Source organism: Salmo salar, chromosome 26 (assembly GCF_965601325.2).
Source record: "Salmo salar chromosome 26, fSalSal1, whole genome shotgun sequence".
NCBI classification, from domain to species: domain Eukaryota; kingdom Metazoa; phylum Chordata; class Actinopteri; order Salmoniformes; family Salmonidae; genus Salmo; species Salmo salar.
Window position 1 is genome coordinate 15,505,671 of NC_138316.1, and position 23,103 is coordinate 15,528,773.

At 44.6% G+C, this 23,103-nt stretch overlaps 1 pseudogene across 1 annotated transcript in view; it reads left to right on the forward strand.

The window, feature by feature from the left end:
- Window positions 1–15,340: 15,340 nt before the first annotated feature.
- LOC106587161 (malonate--CoA ligase ACSF3, mitochondrial-like) overlaps window positions 15,341–23,103 on the forward strand; it is a 54,129-nt pseudogene continuing 46,366 nt past the window's right edge. Inside the window, exons 1-2 of the transcript XR_014382891.1 lie at window positions 15,341–16,687; window positions 18,220–18,375. The product of XR_014382891.1 is annotated as a malonate--CoA ligase ACSF3, mitochondrial-like (transcript). The remainder of the gene's footprint in view (window positions 16,688–18,219; window positions 18,376–23,103) is intronic.

The following is a 23,103-nucleotide window of genomic DNA, read 5'->3' on the forward strand; positions in this document are numbered from 1 at the left end:
ACTACTCCCCCCTCCAGCTCCTACTGCCACAGTCCCCCTCTCACCATGTCACTCTACTGTTACGGGTCAGAATACGGCACACTAGCAGTACATTCTGCACTATAAAGCCACATACTGTACAGGCATTGGCTGTTGAAAGTGAGCGTAAGCATTCACACTGTGGCGCGACAACGTACCTGATTATGTTTTGTTAGTGTGGCAATGTGTTGATTTCTGTCCCTATTCAAATAAACCATATTGCCAACTACCAAAAATAATATATTACAACTTCTAGCATTTGCATTTGATCTTTGTGTGTTGCTCATGAGAAGGCAGCCGTAATATATACTGATCGAAACAGATCGCAACCCCTTTCAACTCATTAATCATGGTGTTAAGTCTCTACATGGTTTGGGTCTTTGTATGTCTCCCAGTGTGCACTGGTAAGAATGAAAAGACAGACCAGGCATAAAAGAGGGTCAGTGGGGTCATGACCTTATCTGCCAGTTAGCATGTACCTGCCCTGTCTAGGCACCATCTCTGAGGCTGCTGCTCAGCTCCTTCCTCTCACATCTGTCTGGTCTGACCACACACAGCTGACCCCCGACCTCTCAGCCCCGCCAGGCCATATATTTACATTTTACATTTTCATCCTTTAGCAGAGAAATTAGGGTTAAGTGCCTTGCTCAAGCACACAGACACATTTTTCACCTAGTTGGCTCAGGGATTCGAACCAGTGACCTTTACTGGTCCAACGCTCTTAACCACTAGACTACCAGCCGTCCACCCCCCCCCCCCCCCCCCATCTCCCAGCACTCCCCATCTCCCTCGCTTCCATCCCTGACGGTCTGCCTGTCTAGTTCAGTCTCACGTCCTCTCTCTCTATCCCTGCTTTCTATCCTCCCCTTTCTAACTGAAACAGCGTGACCTCCCTCCAGCACACTCACACACTGGCTCCCTCAACAATATTGCTTTTGAACAAGCTCCAATAAACAAACAATTACAAGTGAGGATGACTTATAAGGCTGAATTGCTTCACCATGGCAATGCGTTTAATTTCAGATTTCACAGTCCCCCGGAACAGAAGACAGGAGGCCAAACCAAACATGCTCCCTCTTTCCCAGGCTCTGAGCCAGTTGTGTGTGAGAGCGAACACACACACACACACACACACACACACACACACACACACACACCACACATACATACATACAGCCAGGCAGGCACGTACACATCCCCTCACTGACTTCCGCACCCTGGCTGTTTTGGATGGTCTTTAATTGACTCATAGCCTAATGTCCCATTTTCATGTTAATGTATGGAAGTAACACATAATGACTAGAAGAGAAGACATTCATCTCTATCTGAGGTTAACATGATCCCATAACTGCCTTGCAAATTAAATTGTTCAATCTATAGCCATATATAATCATTAGGGGCAAGTGACCACAGTTTCAGTACACATCTAAAGTAATGGATTGATAAAGTTGTTATGGCAGTGCCCTGGAGTAAGTAAGTAGTCCTTCACAAGGCTGCCTGACCGCAACTCGCCATAACGACTAACATAAAAAAATACACCTAGATCAATATATAGCGAGATAAAACAATTTGAGGGGGATGTAAGTGCTGGCCTCAGGGAGTAGAGTTCTAACAAAGTGTTCATGTTCACCACTCCACCATACTGTAGATGGGGTTCAAATGAAACAGTAGAATTTCTTTTTGAAAAATATGCACTTAGGTGCAGGACAGAGGAACGTATCAAAGAAAAAAAAGAAATGGCCGCAACTCTGGCATGGTGATTTAATCAGACGCACAAACAAGACCACGTATTGATCCGTGTTGGATCTTCTACATACACCACTGTGAAACACACCTACTTAAATAACCTCTAGCGAGGTGACAATTTCCTCCTGAGACAAGAGTCCTTTAGGATACATTCCCTCAACACTGTTTCCAAGAGGTATAAACGAGGAACTAAATACAAAACCTTTTCTATAAAATGTGTTCTGCTCACAGGGTTTATGGCCATACAAGATACAGCTTATGTCAATTTGACGTCTAAAGTAGATTTTTGGGGCGTTTTAGCTAACCCTAAACTTAACCCAATTGTCCTAACCTGCCATGTTAATTCTCCTAACCTGCTTCGTAAGTTCTCCTAACCTGCTATGAAAAGTCAATTCTGACATAAGCTGTATCTATTCTAGTCAAAACCGCTCACAGGGTTTCCATTTTCCCTATATAATACAGTATTGTATACAAAATGATTGACACATTTGTCTCACCTGATTTTAATCTATTGCACACCTATATTACTTGATATGGATAAACAAACCAACATGTATTCAGGTTTTTCCATATGTCTACTGTGTAATATGTATTGTCACTTTGACGTATTCAATTGACCGGATGTACATGCCTCTAGAGGCCATTTAAGTAGGTGTGTTTCACAGTGGCGTATGACCTGACGAAGATTCAATTCGGATCAATACGTTGTCTTTTTTGTGCATCTGTTACAAATCACCAAGGGAGAATACCAGAGTTGCGGACCTTCTTTATTCGTCAAATGAAACAGAACATGTTTCCCCCCATAGTCTGTGAGTAAAGTCTAGAACTACGGCACGACTTTCCCCCTTGAGCCAGACAGGTACATTAACTCAGAATACCAGTATCTCAGAAATTGCTGCAGGCCATCACTGGCGATAAGGCAGTCGTGAAAAACTGCCATTTCCTATTTAATTCCTGTATCGTCTCCTCTCCTCCTGTCATCTCTGCTCTCTGCAGTAACCCTCCATTGTCCTCCTGCTGGTATTGTTCTGTGGGCTTTGTCGATATTACTGGCCCCCTGTTGCATCTGCCAGCCACGAGCCATTGTTCAGCGCCATGCCACACAATCAGAGCTCAATTAGGCAGACGTTCTTTCTGTAGCAACGTGATTGTTTTGGCCAGATCTCCATCGCAGCACCTGTCTCACACATGTTCAACCCATTGATGGACCTGTAACTTCACCCCTCTCAAATTATTACCATATAAATAGCACACGCCGCACATGCCTAGTTCCTAGAAGAAAAAAAAATGGCTCATCTCATGAATACTTAAAATGAACAGTTAGATAGGAAGATGGAAATGACACCCTCTCTTTTGTTGCGTTTGACATTCTATATCCTCAATGAGGATCTTTAATGAGAGAGGGCACGACTGGAGCATCATGCCTTACACCCCAAGTTTGTATCCCAGAAAAGAGCATTGTTGTTCAGGCTGTGGCCGGTCCATCTCTTGGTTCATCAGGTGTCCTGCGGCTGGAAGTGGAAGTCCCCAACGGCTAGTTAGTCAGTCTGTGGGTTGGATGCAGGAAGTACAGAGCGGTGATTGCATAATGAAAGCCAGGCAGTGGGCAGGATCCAATCTTCTTAAAGAGGAACCATGTGGTAGTCCCTTCCTCAAACACAAATTCACCAAGGGACACACACACATGCATATATACAATCACTCACACACACAACAAATTCACAGAAAGAGTCATGTGCACTCACACACAATAGTACACAATACACGCTACACTGCTGAATTGCAATGTCATTATGTACCTCTATATGAGAACCTATGAGCCCTCCTCTCCTGTAAGTCACTGCTGGAACCCTTCCTCACCAGTAGGACTGCATTTGTGACCCCTGATCCCTCAGTTGCTGCCACATGTCAAGGTGCTGTGACTAGGCCATTACCACGGAACCCTGTTGCCTGTAGGGTGGTGAGATGAAACAAGTGACCTCATTAACCCAGCCCATCGAAGACCCATTAATGGCCAATTCATTAGGCCCTTTCAAATGCCTCACCACCACAAACGTCTTAATTTCAGGATTCTACTTCCTCAGAGTCAGATGAACTCATGGTCGTGGATACCATTTTTATGTCTCTGCGTGCAATTTGAAGGAAGTTGCTAACTAGCATTAGCACAATGACTGGACGTCTATGGTAACTGTTAGCATGCTACTAGATACTATAGACTTTCAGTCATTGCACTAACGCTCGTTAGCATTGGCTCACTAAAAACTCTCTGACTCTCTAATCTCTAACTTCCTTCATACTGGATGCATGAGTTCATCTGACGTTGAGGAGTAGATAAAGGGATACTTCGGAATGTTGGCCCTTTAACAATAACAGACAGACGGCAAATAGAGGGGAAGACATGCCTAAGAATGTCATGTTAATTCAAGGGAGCATATTTCTCTCTCTCTCTCTGTGTGTGTGTGTGTGTGTGTGGTGTGTGTGTGTGTGTGTGTGTGTGTGTGTGTGTGTGTGTGTGTGTGTGTGTGTGTGTGTGTGTGTGTGTGTGTGTGTGTGTGTGTGTGTGTGTGTGTGTGTGTGTGTGTGTGCGCGCGATGTAACAACGTGTGGCTGACACACAAGCATGTCACATGAAAAGCGAAGGGTTTTCTTGTTGTTTGCCATCACAGTGCTTTTAGAGACTATAAATAAATAACTGAACCAGTGGTATACAGTATTAAGAGATATCCATATCCATCCAACTGTTGTCACTACATAAGGTTAATTAATATGTAATAAGATAAGCTATCACCAAAGGATTTATTGTACCTACTCTTAGGTGGCACCTTTTTTTCTAGAACCTAAAAGGGTTCTTCAGCTGTCCCCATAGGAGAACCCTTTGAAGAAACCTTTATGGCTCCAGGTAGAACCATTTTTGGTTACAGCTAGAACCCTTTTTGGTTCCTGGTAGAAACCTTTTTGGGCCGAGGTAGAACCCTTTCCACAGGAGGGTTCTACCTGGAACCCAAAAGGGTTATCTTATAGGGACAGCCGAAGAACCCCTATGAAACCCTTTTTTTTTGTTGTTTAAGTGCAATGTGGGGAGGATGCAACAACAAAGGACCATAACCATCATACGATAAAAGCATCATTGTTATTATTTACAGCACAGTTTGGAGCATGCTACATATCAGCATTAAAAGGATCATTCACCTGACAACACAAGTCTCCACCTCTTCAGAATGACATACCTTTCTGTTAAGTTTATGATGGCATATCCTAGGGACAAATAATAAAGTATGCTTGTCACAGACACACCCAATCTGTGATTACTTCATGCAGTTTTACAGTACATTACAAATTACACAAAAACAGACAAAAACAAAACGAGTGCATTAGAAACCGCACTAATGTGTCTGTGTACGCATAATTCTGTGGAAAACAGTTTGTTTTTACCTATTATCTGAAGAGACTATAAACTATATAATTCATACCATTTATATTATCATCCGTTTTGATCAACACAACTACTGCTATCTAATTCAACAGGGTCAGCTCTGATGGAATACATATTATCTTGTCACTGAAATAGATACTCTTAATCTCTTCACAAACTTCATGGCTTAAGAACCACAGCTAATTAACCAGACGTGAAAACATGAATACATTTTAATATTGATTTTCACCGCCCCCTTTCTCCCCAGTGCATTGTGTGTGTGCACGAGTATGATTATGAATATTTTAAGAGCACATTTAACACAGTGAAGCCAGACTGCCTCAGAGAGGGATTTGCGCCCACTCTTCAGCTAATGACCCTGGGCGCTTCCAGCAAGCTTCTTCATATTTTAAAGAAAGTCGATAGCGCACTAGCCCAGTCAGCAGCATTAAGATTCATACAGATGCCACGGGACCTGAAAAAAATTAATAACACGCGTGCCTAACAATCCTTCCTGCGATTTAGTGGAGCACTGAACCCCTCTGCTTGAAATGCAAAGTGGTAATGAATACACAGACAAGATGAATTCTGAACACGCATCCCCCTCAACGCCCAAACTCACATCCTCTACCTACACACCCTCCTCCCCCACCACCACCACTCAAAGTACACAGAGGAAGAAAGAAAAAAAAGTTCAGAGCCTCTTTAAGACTTGAGATACGGCGCCTCTGAACAAAAGCTTTTCACATTTCACATCACTGCCTCTGATGAATTTTTGAAGACTTCATATTTGCAGCTGTGGGGAGGCATTGGCAGGTCCACTCGCTACAAGGTCGACCATTTTCAAGAATCAATCCCAACAGCTCTCTGGTTGTTAACGACAGGCGTGAAGTGTTCACTAGTATGGAGGGCTTTCTGAGGCTCCCTTGTTGAAAAATGGGACAGGTCTGTCAGGAGCTGGCAGCTCACAGAATGAAGACAATAACAGCTGAGGGTGCAGTCACAATACACAGAGGAGTCTGCTCTCAGCCACAGAGAGAAGGTGAGGACACAGAACTAGACAATGATGAAGATCCACTGTGGGATTAGAGAGAGGCGGAGGGACAAGTTAACGATGTCTGACTGATTATGTCAGATTATTACCAAGAAATATTGACTATACTTTTCCCCTTACAAAAAGACCCTTGAGTTAACATTTTACAGTAAAAAAGTTATAATGCTTGATTACTTGTTAAGCATGTATGAGCCTTCAGAGAGCCGATAAGCTCTGTGATGATAGACTCTTCCATGTACAGCCACAGCCCCAGCCACAGCACTGCAGCAGAGCTGGTACTGTTACGTTCTCCCTGGGAGGCTAGACAGCATATGGCACTGTCTCTCTGTGAACACACCACCCAAGCAGAGTGCCAGTCTCAGATAGAGGGGGAGAGAGAGGGGAGGAGGTGGGTAATGTAATGAGAGAAGAGTGAAGCGGAAGACAGACGGATGTCAAGCTTTGTGCAGAGAAATAGGATAGGGGAAATAAAAACAGTGCTCAGTGTTAAAAGAGGAGGATGTATGTTTCAGGTGATTTATTTCTCTCATGTCCACATAAACATCATGTATTGCAAACACATGCAATGCCTTAGACATAATAAACACAATCCCTCCATTTGAATTTAGGAAGGAATTTGGTAATTTTACTTAAATTGGGAACATATTGTGAAAGAGGACGTATATGGATTAGATTAAAGAATCAAAGTTGACATCTGGATGTAATATAACAGCACGTTCAGATGAATGAAATACTTTAACGTTTCCAAATGCAAACCACAAACAGAGCAAGACATTTTGTTTGGTGGCTTGCGGTGAGTCCTCGTCTCTAAAAGCGTCTGCTAAATGACATATCTCTCTGAAAGTTAGAGTTAGTCTGGGAGTACAATTGGGAAAAGTCCTGATTGTCGGTCCTGCTCAATTGTTTCCATTTTCTTGGAAGGATGTTGAAAGGGAAAGAAGGGAATCTATAAGTCATTAGTGGGAAACCATCAGCCGGTCCATTGCTCTATGAAGCTTATAATAAAGCCAGTGGAGCAAGCCCCTCAGTGTCTGATTGGTTGAGGATACCTGCTGGAGGCACCTTCACTAGTTATCACACTCCTCCTACTCATCAGATTTCTTACTCTTTCTACCTGGTGCCTAACTGTACAGTCACTATACTGTCACTGTGTGACCTGGAGGAAGCAACTCCCACCTGCCACAAGGCTATCATTTCAGCCCTGGCCTGGCCTGGGTCACTTTGTTTATTTCACCTTTATTTAACCAGGTAAGCTAGTTGAGAAGAAGTTCTCATTTACAACTGCAACTTGGCCAAGATAAAGCAAAGCGACACAAACAACACAGAGTTACACATGGAATAAACAAGCGTACAGTCAATAACACGATAGAAAAAAATAAAGTCTATATACAGTGTGTGCAAATGGCGTGAGGAGGTAGGCAATAAATAGGCCATAGTAGCGAAGTAATTACAATTTAGCAGATTAACACTAGAGTGATAAATGAGCAGATGATGATGTGCAAGTAGAGATACTGGTGTGCAAAAGAGCAGAAAAGTAAATATCTCTACAATATGGGGATGAGGTAGGTAGATTGGGTGGGCTATTTACAAATGGACTATGTACAGCTGCAGCGATCGGTTAGCTGATGTTTAAAGTTAGTGAGGGAAATATAAGTCTCCAGCTTCAGCGATTTTTGCAATTCGTTCCAGTCAGTCACTGGCAGCAGACAACTGAAAGGAAAGGCGGCCAAAGGAGGTGTTGGCTTTGGGGATGACCAGTGAGATATACCTGGTGGAGCACGTGCTACGGGTGGGTATTGTTATCGTGACCAGTGAGCTGAGATAAGGCGGAGCTTTACCTAGCATAGACTTATAGATGACCTGGAGCCAGTGGGTCTGGCGACGAATATGTAGCGAGGGCCAGCCAACTAGAGCATACAGGTCGCAGTGGTGGGTGGTATAAGGGGCTTTGGTAATAAAATGTATGGCACTGTGATAGACTGCATCCAGTTTGCTGAGTAGAGTATTGGAAGCCATTTTGTAGATGACATCGCCGAAGTCGAGGATCGGTAGGATAGTCAGTTTTACTAGGGTAAGTTTAGCGGCGTGAGTGAAGGAGGCTTTGTTGCGAAATAGAAAGCCAATTCTAGATTTGATTTTGGAGATGTTCAATATGAGTCTGGAAGGAGAGTTTACAGTCTAGCTAGACACCTAGGTATTTGTAGTTGTCCACATATTCTAGGTCAGAACCGTCCAGGATAGTGATGCTAGTCGGGCGGGCAGGTGCGGACACGCGAACGGTTGACAAGCATTAATTTGGTTTCACTAGCGTTTAAGAGCAGTTGGAGGCCATGAAAGCAGTGTTGCATGGCATCGAATCTCGTTTAGAGGTTAGTTAACACAGTGTCCAAAGAAGGGCCAGATGTATACAGAATGGTGTCGTCTGCGTAGAGGTGGATCAGGGAATCACCCGCAGCAAGAGCGACATCATTGATATATACAGAGAAAAAAGACGCCATGAGAATTGAACCCTGTGGTACCCCCATAGAGACTGCCAGAGGTCCGGACAACAGGCCCTCCGATTTGACACACTGAACTCTATCTGAGAAGTAGTTGGTGAACCAGGCGAGGCAGTCATTTGAGAAACCAAGGCTATTGAGTCTGCCGATAAGAATACGGTGATTGACAGAGTCGAAAGCCTTGGCCAGGTCGATGAAGACGACTGCACAGTACTGTCATTTATCGATGGCGGTTATGATATCATTTAGTACTTTGAGCGTGGCTGAGGTGCACCCGTGACCAGCGCGGAAACTGGATTGCACAGCGGAGAAGGTACGGTGGGATTCGAAATGGTCAGTGATCTGTTTGTTAACTTGGCTTTCGAAGACTTTAGAAAGGCAGGGCAGGATGGATATAGCTCTATAACAGTTTGGGTCTAGAGTGTCACCCCCTTTGAAGAGGGGGATGACCGCGGCAGCTTTCCAATCTTTAGGAATCTCGGACGACACGAAAGAGAGGTTGAACAGACTGGTAATAGGGGTTGCAACAACGGCAGCGGATCATTTTAGAAAGAGAGGGTCCAGATTGTCTAGCCCATCTGATTTGAACAGGTCCAGGTTTTGCAGCTCTTTCATAACATCTGCTATCTGGATTTGGGTGAAGGAGAAGCTGGGGCGGCTCGGGCAAGTAGCTGTGGGGGGGGGGGGGGGGGAGCTGTTGGCCGGGGTTGGGGTAGCCAGGAGGAAAGCATGGCCAGCTGTAGAGAAATGCTTGTTGAAATTTTCGATTATCATGGATTTTTCGGTGGTGACCGTGTTACCTAGCCTCAGTGCAGTGGGCAGTGGGAGGAGGTGCTCTTGTTCTCCATGGACTTTACAGTGTCCCAAAACTTTTTGGAGTTAGAGCTACAGGATGAACATTTCGTGTCTTCCTTGAACAGTTGCATATCACGGGGACTATTCGATGCTATTACAGTCCGCCACAGGATGTTTTTGTGCTGGTCAAGGGCAGTCAGGTCTGGAGTGAACCAAGGGCTATATGTGTTCTTAGTTCTACATTTTTTGAAAGGGGCATGCTTATTTAAGATGGTGAGGAAATTACTTTTAAAGAACGACCAGGCATCCTCGACTGACGGGATGAGGTCAATATCCTTCCAGGTTACCTGGGCCAAGTCGATAAGAAAGGCCTGCTCGCAGAAGTGATTTAGGGAGCATTTGACAGTGACAAGGGGTGGTCATTTGATCGTGGACCCATAGCGGATGCAGGCAATGAGGCAGTGATCGCTGAGATCCTGATTGAAAACAGCAGAGGTGTATTTGGAGGGCAAGTTGAACAGGATAATATCTATGAGGGTGCCCATGTTTACAGATTTAGGGTTGTACCTGGTGGGTTCCTTGATGATGTGTGTGAGATTGAGGGCATCTAGCTTAGATTGTAGGACTGCCGGGGTGTTAAGCATATCCCAGTTTAGGTCACCTAACAGAACGAACTCTGAAGATAGATGAGGGGCAATCAATTCACATATGGTGTCCAGGGCACAGCTGGGAGCTGATGGGGGTCTATAACAGGCGGCAACAGTGAGAGACTTATTTCTGGAGAGATTCATTTTTTAAATTAGAAGCTCGAACTGTTTGGGCATAGACCTGGAAAGTATGACAGAACTTTGCAAGCTATCTCTGCAGTAGATTGCAACTCCTCCCCCTTTGGCAGTTCTATCTTGACAGAAAATGTTGTAGTTGGGTATGGAGATCTCAGAATTTTTGGTGGCCTTCCTAAGCCAGGATTCAGACACGGCAAGGACATCAGGGTTGGCGGAGTGAGCTAAAGCAGTGAGTAAAACAAAGTTAGGGAGGAGGCTTCTGATGTTAACATGCATGAAACCAAGGCTTTTTCGATTACAGAAGTCCACAAATGAGAGTGCCTGGGGACACGCAGGGCCTGGGTTAACCTCCACATCACCCAAGGAACAGAGGAGGAGTAGGATGAGGGTAAGGCTAAAGGCTATCAAAACTGGTTGTCTAGTGCGTTGGGGACAGAGAATAAAAGGAGCAGATTTCTGGGCGTGGTAGAATAGATTCAGGGAATAATGTGCAGACAGGGGTATGGTGGGGTGCGGGTACAGTGGAGGTAAGCCCAGGCACTGAGTGAAACCGGATTACACATATGAGAGATTGCATCTCTGGACGTGCTGGTTATACTGAGTGAGGTCACCGCATGTGTGGGGGGTGGGACAAAGGAGGAATCTGAGGCATGTAGAGTGGGACTAGGGGCTCCACTGTAAACTAAAACAATGATAACTATCCTAAACAACAGTATACAAGGCATATTGACATTAGAGAGAGACATAAAGCGAGGCATGAAGCAATCACAGGTGTTGATTGGGAGAGCTAGCTAAGACAACAACGGGTAAGACAACAACAGCTAATCAGCTAAGACAACAACAACAGGTAAAATGGCGATGAATGGGCAGAGAGGGTCAGTTAACTACACACAGGGCCTGAGTTCGGGGCTAGGGCCAACAGATAAACAAAAAAATAAACAAAATAGAGTACCGTGATAAATGAACAGTCCAGCAGGCATCAGCTATGTAGCCAAGTGTCCAATGAACAGCAATAGATGGAACAGGGAAGCCGCGGGGTAGTCGTTGCTACGCAGGAAACACAGCGTTTAAAGTTAGCAGGCCGGGGTAAGTAGAAGCGTCTGCTCCGACGTCCGGCAACGACCGGTTGAGGGCAGAGCGGATGGAATTACGTCTGTGGACCAGTCGTGGTGGTACGGCGGGGCACCGTGTCGGCAAAGGGTCCGGGCCAGATGGCGAAAGAGGTATTGTAGTTGTAGTAATTTCATTTGCTAGCCGGGAGATGCGCCTGGCTCGCTTCTAACTGGTGCTAGCGTCGAGGCAGGGGCATTAGCCACTATAGCCACTCGGTAGCAGCTAGCTAGCAGCGATGATCCGCTGCAAAGGTCCAGAGCTTACGGCAAGTATTTTGATTGAGTCCAAGCTCATATACAGTAAACAGGTAGTAGGCTAAAGAGCCATTAATCCCCCATGCAGACGGAGCAGCTCTCCAAGGCCATCAGCAGCTCACATAAGCAGCTCATCACCAGCCTGGTGCTCCATATGTGCCTCACACACCAAGGTCCCCAGTGGGCCTCAGCCTTGTGCAATGATACTGTCTGCATGCTTGTCTGCCATCAAAGGGCATTTTTAAAGTCTCTAGTGCCACTGACCTGGCTTGTGAGCTGCATGGCTAGTCTGCCAACCCCATGGTTGTTTGTTGGCCAGCTCAGTACTGGAGGGTGGGGAGACAGGGGGGTGTCAGAGGTCAGGCACTGAGCAGCTGGGCCAATGACAATGCACACATTATAGCCGATACTGGATTGGCAAAACACACACAAACATACAAACACATACTGTACAAAAAAGACACATATACACCACCACCACACGCACACCATAACCTGATTTTAGCAATTGCCACACAAAGGAATACCCCTCAGAAGGAGGAGGGTTTTTCCAAATCCACCTCCAGAGTGAGTGTGATTCTTGGGGGCCAGCATTGATGACATATGCTGTGGGAAGATGGGCAGACAGGAGATGGGTCCAGTGTCATATCTGCAGTGTGTGTTTCAGAGTCCCGAGTGGTGATGATCGCTTATCCCCCTGCCACAGCACATATGTTTGGGATGCGGAACAGTTGGACGTGGCCGAGGGCTAAACTGGGTCAGAGCGACACAGATGGAGCCAAACTCCCAGTGGGTCACTATCAGCAGAACACGAAAAATAACTGCCTTTGAATCTTGACAGAAATTATCTGTTCGGCTACAAAGTATTTTTCGCTGTAATTTTTAAAAATAAAAATCCAGAACGAAACAAGCACTTGAAATCCAAATAAGGTCACCTATCTTGCTAGGGGCGAACCCCAGGCTCCAAAGTCATGTGGATGTCTGGATCTGTTAAATATAATAGAAGATGTGCTTTTGTCAAAATCCTCTACCTGATGTCAGATCTCAAATACATGGTTAATGCAAAATCCTGAAGGAGAAAAAAAAGTTGTTTTGCACTACAGTCGAGACTCGAGAGGTTTCTTTTCATGTTACTTTGAAAGAACACGGCGAGTTATCCTGAGAAGAGACACTGTATTTCCTTACAACTGGTGTGAGTACTCTAATCACTGTAGGAGATGGAAGTGCTGACGTTTTGGAAAAGGGTACAGTAGTAAAGCTCAGGGAATTGCCCCAGAAAGCTAGCATGTGGGCCTTTCATAGTAGACATTTTAATTAACGGTTCAGCATAAACCAAACATGTTTTTGCACAGATGGGGAGCATTAGGCATCAGTGAGGTCCCAGTCAAGTTCCAAAGAGTGTATGGAGCACAGCTATCCAGTCATAGCAAAGAATGTGATACAATTCCTCTCCAGACAGCTCTGCAGGAAGATAAACACTGTGTTAACCAAAGAGAGTGTCTCTTGTTCTGTTATTTATTTCCTTTCTGAGTTGAAAATATTTCTAAGAGCTTTTCTAACAAATGACCTCGGTGCCTCCGCATCGATCATTTTGAAGACTCAAAAGAGAGTGGAAAGGTCATCCATTCACTCGTAATCATTCCATAGCAAAAGATTGAATGCATTTTGTTCGCTTTGTACAGCAAAATCCTCAGCTGGCTTTTGAAAGCATCAACAACTTCTCCCAACAAGAAAAAAAGCAGTATCTCCGTCTTTCGCCTAGAATAAACCATTGCCCAAGGAAACATATCCCAGTACGCTTGGGTACAGCCCAAACGCAGTGGTCCCGGCCGTGGTGGTTAGTATGTGGGTGGCGTGAGATAGTCATATGTTTACAGTGCTGCATCTCTTGGATGGAAGTCAAGTTTGCAGCTGCAGCACGGAATAATTCATCACCCCCTCCACGGCCGGGAGGATCCACAGGTAGTTGATGAAGTGGCAGTGCCAAGCGTCCCAACTGGCGAAGACAAAGCGCAGCTGCTGAGAGTCAACGCGGCCAGATGCCACTGCCGACGTACCATGTGTTCCAAGTGGGGCAAGAGGGGGAGAGTAGAGGCGCTTGCCAAGATCATTCTCACATGGTGCCAACCTGACACATGTTCTGGCACTCCCGAAGGTTTCTTCTCCCAGCTCGCTCCTCTCCTTCCCTCAGATATGAGGGGGGGGTCCTCTCCCGCTCTCATGCGCTCTCTCCTGTCTGAAGTCTTATATGTTTGTCCTGTGCCAACCGAAAGGGGAGTTGTCGCCCGCTGCCGGCCAAGTTGCACGCCCGCTCCGGAGCTCCGTCAAAATGGCAGGCGCTGGCTGGCATCCTGAGAGGAGAGCGGAGTGCCAAGCGTCTGTTCGCCAGGTCACCATGCCCCCCATTGTATCCATCCCAGTGCGTCTCTCCAGAGCAGCTCCATATCTAGTGCTGAGTGGCTGGAATTCCAGATCTGCCTTATGCTATGTGTCAGCAACATGGCTGACCTCGACAGCCGCAAATAAGCCGTTTTAATCCAAACAAACATGGTATTTGTGACCAAAGTACAAACGTAGAAAACAAAAATATGTATCCACATTCGACAGTTTAGGTAGTATCAGTATAGCGGTGTCATCTGTATGAATAATTACTGAGCCAATATTCTGATAAAGGGATGCTCTATGAAGATGATATAGCTGCTGGTGGCATCTTCTCGACTGACGTTTCCTCTGCGAATGGAATGGCTCTCCCTTTGACGATACTACTTCTGAAACTGGAGGGGAGTTTTTCTGAGACAAAGCCTCCAGTTTCATAGGAACATGCCATCCTCGTTTGTAATGTAGGGGTTCAGGGAAGTGAAAACTTTTTGAATGAGTGCCATCTCTGAACAATTCTTATCTGAGGCCCGCGACTGCCAGCTGGTGGCTGAATGTGCCCAGCTCTGTGAGATGATGCCAAGCTAGTTGGCACGCTGGAGAAGTGGCATAGAGTGATCTAATGCCAAAACAACTCTGTGTGGTGCATATCCCACTTTCTCTCCTCTCTCTTCCATCTCCCTCATGCCCCATGTCTCAGTTTGAATTGATACGTGTTCACAACAGAAGTCTTAGTGAGATTCTCAACAACAGATGCCACCAGGTTGAGGCAAGAGGAGGTGGAAAGAGATTCAAGTTTGCAAACTCCACACATTGAGATTTGACATAGTTTACATTAATGAATGGGTTACTCGCAGTCATAGAGGTTATATTAAGAGGTCTGTGAAGTCTTCTACCACTTGATTCCTCACCACTCTTGATCCAGGAAAATAGTAATAATAACATAATAATAGAATTATCATATTGCATAAACATAAATCAATTAAATGTACAACAATCTAGCAAGAGGTTATTGACTCTTTTGTAGCATCTCCTCCTCCTCCACATCTTTTCCTGGAAAGTATAGCCTAACATCATAATAAAGCACAGATACATCTGTGTTTTAAAGTAGTCAAGCATTGCAGTATGAAAATTACTTGTTTGTACTATTGTTTATATATCCTTCCAATTTAACAAAACTCACTCACCTGGATTTTCAGTCTCAGATTGCTTTGTTCCGTGTTTCACAACCAGAACCCTAAACTCTAGCTCCAGTTTCCATTCGGTAATTTTATTCTGACGCACCGTCACAAGAATGACCGGTGTTTGGGTAAGGTGAATATTTACATTAGCAGTAGGTTTGAATTACCAGGTTAGCAAACATTGCGCTCTTTGAGAAAACGGATATCGTTTAAGCATACTAACATCGCATGTTAGAATGTAAACCACAGTCGGCGTTTCTCGCTAAAATCAGTCTTCACCAGCATGAACTAGCTAGCTGCTATTTATGAGCATATTCATTGATTGGTGTTACGTTAGTTAGCCAGTTTGCTGCACCAAAACCCTCAAGTCCAAAGATCAAGTCAGGTGACAGACTGTTTGCTGAAGTTACAGAGCTACTTCACTGTATCTGTAAAAGCTTGACTATACCAAAGTGACTTGAAGCAAAAACCAACACTGCGCTCACACCACAAACTGATTATATTCTGTGCCACTGCCTGTCCCTGAATGATTTGTCCTTTCAAAATAAACAGTGTGGCATAGCAAAATATTTGCCAGCAGTCTAGCCTGCACAGTATTCATAGAGGTGTCACTGCAGATAAAGGCTAACTGCAAGCCTGTCAGAAATACAGTCTTATCACTATTCTTATAACAATTTAACTTAGCCTATGTTAATTATGAATCTCTCAAAATTAACAGGTACTCCAATGTGACCATTGTGTGGCTTGACATCATGAGGATGGACTTTTTATGAGGATAACATTGGTAGCTTTGAGCAGCATAGTCTCCCATCATGTTGTCAGGGGCAGTATGTCACTTGGTCCCTCTGGCTCTCTGCTTTGACTGCTGGCTGGTTACAGTGTGAGGCAGGGCCAGGGAAATGGCTGCTGGGCCAGGGAAATGGCTGCTGGGCCAGGGAAATAGCTGCTGGGCCAGGGGAGTGGCTGCTGGGCCAGGGAAATGGCTTCTGGGCCGGGGAAATGGCTGCTGGGACAGGTCTTGAGGAGAGCCTACACCTCCACAAGAGCAAGGCAGGCTGCAGCATGGGACAGTGCCCCTGTGTTTTCCAGAGCCCGAGTGTACGGGGACAAGCTGGCCATTGTGGACGACAGTGGGAGCCACAGCTACAGGGTGTTGTATGGCAGTAGTAGGGGCCTGGCTGGGCATATCAAGGCAGTTCTGGACTGTCCCTCTGGGGACCTGCAGGGAAAGTGCATCTCCTTCCTGTGTGCCAACAATGCCTTGTACACGGTAGCCCAGTGGGCGTCCAGCTGCCCACCAACTCCAGCCTCAGCTGTCTGCTGGAAGCCCCAGAGACCCAGCCTGAGCCTGGCATCACAGACTGGGCCCAGCGTCCTGCCATGATCATTTACACCAGCGGCACCACAGACAGGCCCAAAGGGCTTCTCCATACTCACAGCAACATCCAGGCCATGGTAAATGGATTATTCAGTTGTTATATGCATGAATTGTGAGCATAAGATGAATACTGGTGTTATTCTGTACACTGCTATTTATCATAATGATGTACTGAGGCATGTTGAATATTTGATCAGTCTGAAGGTTGGACTGAATTTTGAAAGCTAAACTTCAGCTTTTTTTCATTACTGATACTAACCAGGTTTCCAGCCAACCTTTTTAGAGTAAAGTACATATCGGATAATAAAATGTCATGACAGTCCTGATGGAAACATAATTTATTTTCGGTAAAGGTGTCGTAAAATGAATTATGCAAGAAATGTAGGTGGAAACGCTTTTATAAGCAAATACTGATATAAATAATCATCATATCAAAGTAAACTTGGAGTCACGTGATGACATGTTGTGTGGTCATCCCACTACAACTCGTTGGGAAAGCATGCAGTTTATTAGGCTACAGATGAAATAAATGATGCTGAACTTCACAGGGTGGTGAAAGTGCAAGGTGATGATCTTGATGCTGCTTTCCAATAAATATCGAGGATCTTATTCTGGTGACATGATCATCGATGCTTGGCTGCCGTTTGACAAATCCAAATAAATCTCGCTCTTTTTTCCATAATAATCTCATCGTGAAGGAAACATTTTTTGAGACGAACGTCAGTAGAGTTGAAAATGCGATGGAAACCCATTTAACTTAATTTTTTATTTGGTACATGGGAGTTTAACTGCAAAAAATATTTTTATATGCACTACGTCCTCACGCACAGCCTTTTATCTGCAACAAGTCAATTAGATGGAAACACAACTCATTGTTTTTTATAAGGATTTTATAATACTCGCATGAAAACCTGTCGCCAATTGGATGGAAACATAGTTATTTTTTGATTTCCTGCTGTCGGTACTGTGAACTTCAGAAGTGTTTTTCTCTTGAGGTATTAATAGAGGTTCTGTTGAGACAGTTTTCTGTAGCCCAGTGGTAGTATGTAAGGGTTTGTTGGCGGGGGTTACACATACGACAGACAGAGTGTCGTTTTGCTTTTCTTCTGCGTGAGCTTTCTGAATAATCACCCAAATTATTTCATTACATGGGGCACTTCAGGCTATGGAGGATTTTTTTTTGGGGGGGCGGTACATTTTCAACCACAATTGACCTGCATGTCCAATAGAGTGGAAAATGAGATCACCCTCAATTAAGGAGATTAATTTGGAAACGACAAGCCCAGGGAGGGAGCTCGGTGAGGGAACACGGAAGAGATGGTTCCTGGAAGGTTGAGGGCTTGGGGACACTATCCATTCCCTCTGCTCTTTCCAGCTGTCTGGCCCTGCTCACTAAAGACAGGGGTTTACTCTCTTCTTGCACGGTGGTTACATTAAGTATGTTTGATAAGGAGTGGCAGAACGAAACCTTCAGGCAGGACCACCATGAACGCTTTTGAGTGAGCTACCCATCATTATATAGAAAGGAAATGTCCAAAGAATTGGTAGGAACACATTGTATGACCAAATAGCTCAGTGGATCTCTCAGGCCTGTCTCCCTCTCTCCCAGGTTCAGGGTCTGGTGTCAGAGTGGGGCTGGTCCAGAGATGATGTCATCCTTCACACCTTGCCCCTGCACCACGTCCATGGCATCGTCAACAAGCTGCTCTGACCTCTCTGGGTGGGTGCCACCACCGTCATGCTGCCTACCTTCCAGCCTCAGAAGGTACATTACAACTATCGTACACTACTACTGCTACTACTTGTAACATGCTGTTTCAGTTGACTCCCACCTCATGTCCTGTCTGTGTGCTGTCAGGTATTCTACTGCAGTCTGCCTTGTGTGTGTTAGCAGTAAGTAGTGCTCTGTAAGGGACTTCAGTGGAGGCTGTCTGTCCTCCTCTTGCGGGGATCCACTCCACAGACCTGAACAATGGAGACACACCGGGGCGGGAGGCTGGTGGTGAGTAGAAGGGGGCTGCTGTTCAACCTTATCGGCAAGTTGTCAGCCATCGGCGCTAATTGTGGCAGCGTTGCTGTGCTGAAAGCACCGGGCCGGGGGTGTCAATAACAGAGCCTGGAGCTGGGCTGACACGGACAGGTCCATGATGCCCCCTCTGTCTCATCCCGCCGGGCCGCTGGGGGTCATGGGTGTTGGCAGCCAGGCAGGCAGTGCTCCAGGTTGGCAGGCAGTGCTCCCCCCCAGACTGTCACACTAAGCGTTTGGAGCTGGGTGATGGATTGCCCTGTGTGGCTTTGTATCTGACCACGCCAACTCACAGCACAGGCTTTAGAGCCAGATCAATCGATGAGGTGACATTGAAGGATGATAGTGCTTGTTTGGAGAGGTGGTGGTGGAGTAGGTAAGGGGGGTGGTGTCAGAGGGGTTTTAAGGTCTAGGAGAACTTAATGGGAGTCAAGGGTATGATTGACAGGTAAGGGCTGTAGAGGACAACCAATAAAGAGGAGGTTTACTGTAGTATCAGAGCATTTCACTTTCTTTGTACCTAACCTGACCTTGTGTACCAAACAGACAGCATACGCTTTACTCTCACCCCTGAGAATGCCTTGTAGATTTATTTTCTCATTTTCTTGAAGTCATAATGAGAAATAAATCGATGTACTGTAATATATTAATATAGCTCTAGGCTATTTCTGAGTGACTGTCTAATAGACCGGTTGGAAATTGTACTGAGAGTACACTATATATACAAAAGTATGTGGACACCCCTTCAAATTGTATAAAATCGAGCACACATCCATGCAATCTCCATAGACAAACATTGGCAGTAGAATGGCCTTACTGAAGAGCTCAGTGACTTTCAACGTGGCACCATCATAGGATGCCACCTTTCCAACAAGTCAGTTCGTCAAATTTCTGTCCTGCTAGAGCTTCCCCGGTCAACTATAAGTGCTGTTATTGTTAAGTGGCAACATCTAAGAGCAAAAATGGCTCAGCTGTGAAGTGGTAGGCCACACAAGCTCACAGAACAGAACCGCTGAAGCATGTAGCGCGTTAAAATCGTCTGTCCTTTGTTTCAACACTCACTACAGAGTTCCAAACTGCCTCTGGACGCAACATCCGCACAAGAAATGTTAGTATGGACCTTCATCAAATGGGTTTCCATGGCTGAGCAGCTGCACACAAGCCTAAGATCAACATGTGCAATGTCAAGCGTCAGCTGGAAAGGTGTAAAGCTCGCCGCCATTGGACTCTGGAGCAGTGGAAATGCGTTCTCTGCAGTGATGAATCACGCTTCACCATCTGGCAGTCCGACAGACGAATCTGGGTTTGGCGGATGCCAGGAGAACGTTACCTTCCCCAATGCATAGTGCCAAATGTAAAGTTTGGTGGAGGTGGTACATTATAATGGTCTGGGACTGTTTTTCATGATTCAGACTAGGCCCCTTAGTTCCAGTGAAGGGAAATCTTAATGCTACAGCATACAGTGACATTGTAGATGGTTCTGTGCTTCCAACTTTGTGGCAACAGTTTGGGGAAGGCCCTTTACTGTTTCAGCATGACAATACCCCCGTGTACAAAGCGAGGTCGATACAGAAATGGTTTATCGAGAACGGTGTGGAACAACTTTACTGGCCTGCACAGCCCTGACCTTACCCCATCGAACACCTTTGGGATGAATTGGAACGCTGATTGCGAGCCAGGCCTAATCGCCCAACATCAGTGCCCGACCTCACTAATGCTCTTGTGACTGAATGGAAGAAAGTTCCCGCAGCAATGTCTAGTGGAAAGCCTTCCCAGAAGAGTGGAGGCTGTTATAGCAGGAAAGGGGGGACCAACTCCATATTAATGCCCATAATTTTGGAGTGAGATGTTCGACGAGCAGGTGTCCACATACTTTCGGTCATGTAGTGTATGATGATAATTTTGAAAAATATGTTTATTATTGCCTCTAATGGACATACCTGTGGTTGGAATCCTCCAGTGAACTAGATGAAGGATAACCAGTACAGACAAGGAGACAGAAGGGAGGATAGACATGGAAATTGAGTGCTGACTGACTCTAGGTAGTGTGTGTTTGTGTGTGCAGGGTTTTTTCTGGATAATAATGGGGCTTAGGTGGAGGGTGTTGCGGGGAAGTGGCCAATGGTGTGGTCACTGATCGGAAATTTTAGAGGCCCTCATGTAGGCCGCAGTGACAAAATGTATCTGTTTTAAATCACATTTTCTGAAATTCTACACGTTTTGCCATGAGGCTGAGAATTATTTTAGCATTTTTAAAGCACATTTCCAGAAATTCTACATATTTGGCCATGGCTTATGCTATCTGAGTGACTCAAACATTATAACAAAATCATTGGGGGCCCCATGCCATGACAAAAACACTCCTGAATGCACAATTGCATAACATTTTGGATTCTGTCCAGCTTTTATTTTGGTGATTGTTACTTCTCAAAGAGGATCTTATTTAAAAATATATATGCCCTTTATATTTTCACATTTTTTTTATATTTGGTTTTAGTTGTTTTAAGTTTAATCTGAAAGCATTTTCCCATCCCGAATATAAATATTTTTATTGGAGCTGGTGGGAGGAGTTATGGGAGGACACGCTCATTTTAATGGCTGGAATGGAATAAGTGGAACGGTATCAAACATATGAAAACCACATGTATTCCATTCCAGCCATTACAATGATATATACTGAACAAAAATATAAATGCAACAATTTCAATAATTTTGCTGAGTTACAGTTCATTTAAGGAAATCAGTAATTGAAATAAATAAATTAGGCTTTATCTATGGATTTCACATGACTGGGCAGGGGCGCAGCCATGGGTGGCCCTGGGAGGTCATAGGCCCATTCACTGGGTAGCTAGGCCCAGGGAATCAGAATGAGTTTTTCCCCACAAAAGGGCTTTATTACAGACAGAAATACTGCACATTTTATAGTGGCCTTTTATTGTCCTCAGCACAAGGTGCACCTGTCACATTTCAGGGAATATTCAGAGGTGGAACCGTTCCGTGAAAATTAACGGGAATATATGGGAATTAATGGGAATATATGGAAATATATGCAAATTAATATTAATAGCATTTAAATGTAGATGTTTTTTGCATTGGATATATTTACAATATCATGTGGAGACAGAAACATTAACATTTTATCTTATCATAAGTAGATTTAAAAAAAACATGAGCTGGTGCCCACCCAGAATAATAGCTTGTGTGGAGGTGCTGGCTAACGGCGAATAAACTATAAACTATTAAAATAAAGAAAGTCGCACACTCCAAGTATAATCTCCCAGCAATTTAATGGGTATTTACCAACGTTTTAGCATCACTGTGCCTTCCTCAGGATACTTGAACCAGGTTATGTAGACACACACCGCAATTAGTGTAACCAATGACAGTGGTGAGGGGTGTGTCATAATGATTAAGTTAATTAAAATTAATGAGTGAAACTGTTAAAAAATAGTATATTGCATATTAAATAGAGGTCGACCGATTAATCGGAATTGCCGATTAATTAGGGCCGATTTCACGTTTTCATAACTATCGGAAATCGGTATTTTTGGAGGCCGATTTGGCCGATTTTTAAAAAATGTTTAAATTTTTTCGACCTTTATTTAACTAGGCAAGTCAGTTAAGAACACATTCTTACTTTCAATGACGGCCTAGGAACGGTGGGTTAACTGCCTTGTTCAGGGGCAGAACGACAGATTTTTACCTTGTCAGCTCGGGGATTCAATCTTGCAACCTTACGGTTAACTAGTCCAACGCTCTAACCACCTGCTTTACATTGCACTCCACGAGGAGCCTGCCTGTTACGCGAATGCAGTAAGAAGCCAAGGTAAGTTGCTAGCTAGCATTAAACTTATCTTATAAAAAACAATCAATCAATCATAATCACTAGTTAACTACACATGGTTGATGATATTACTAGTTTATCTAGCCTGTCCTGCGTTGCATATAATAGCTTAGGTACACGTTGCTCCAACCATAAACATCAATGCCTTTCTTAAAATCAATACAAGTATATATTTTTAAACCTGCATATTTAGTTAATATTGCCTGCTAACATGAATTTCTTTTAACTAGGGAAAATGTGTCACTTCTCTTGCAAACAGAGTCAGGGTATATGCAGCAGTTTGGGCCGCCTGGCTCGTTGCGAACTGTGAAGACTATTTCTTCCTAACAAAGACAGCCGACTTCGCCAAACGGGGGATGATTTAACAAAAGTGCATTTGCGAAAAAAGCACAATCGTTGCATGACTGTACCTAACCATAAACATCAATGCCTTTCTTAAAATCAATACACAGAAGTATATATTTTTAAACCTGCATATTTAGCTAAAAGAAATCCAGGTTAGCAGGCAATATTAACCAGGTGAAATTGTGTCATTTTGCATTCATTGCACGCAGAGTCAGGGTATATGCAACAGTTTGGGCCGCCTGGCTCGTTGCGAACTAATTTGCCTGAATTTTACATAA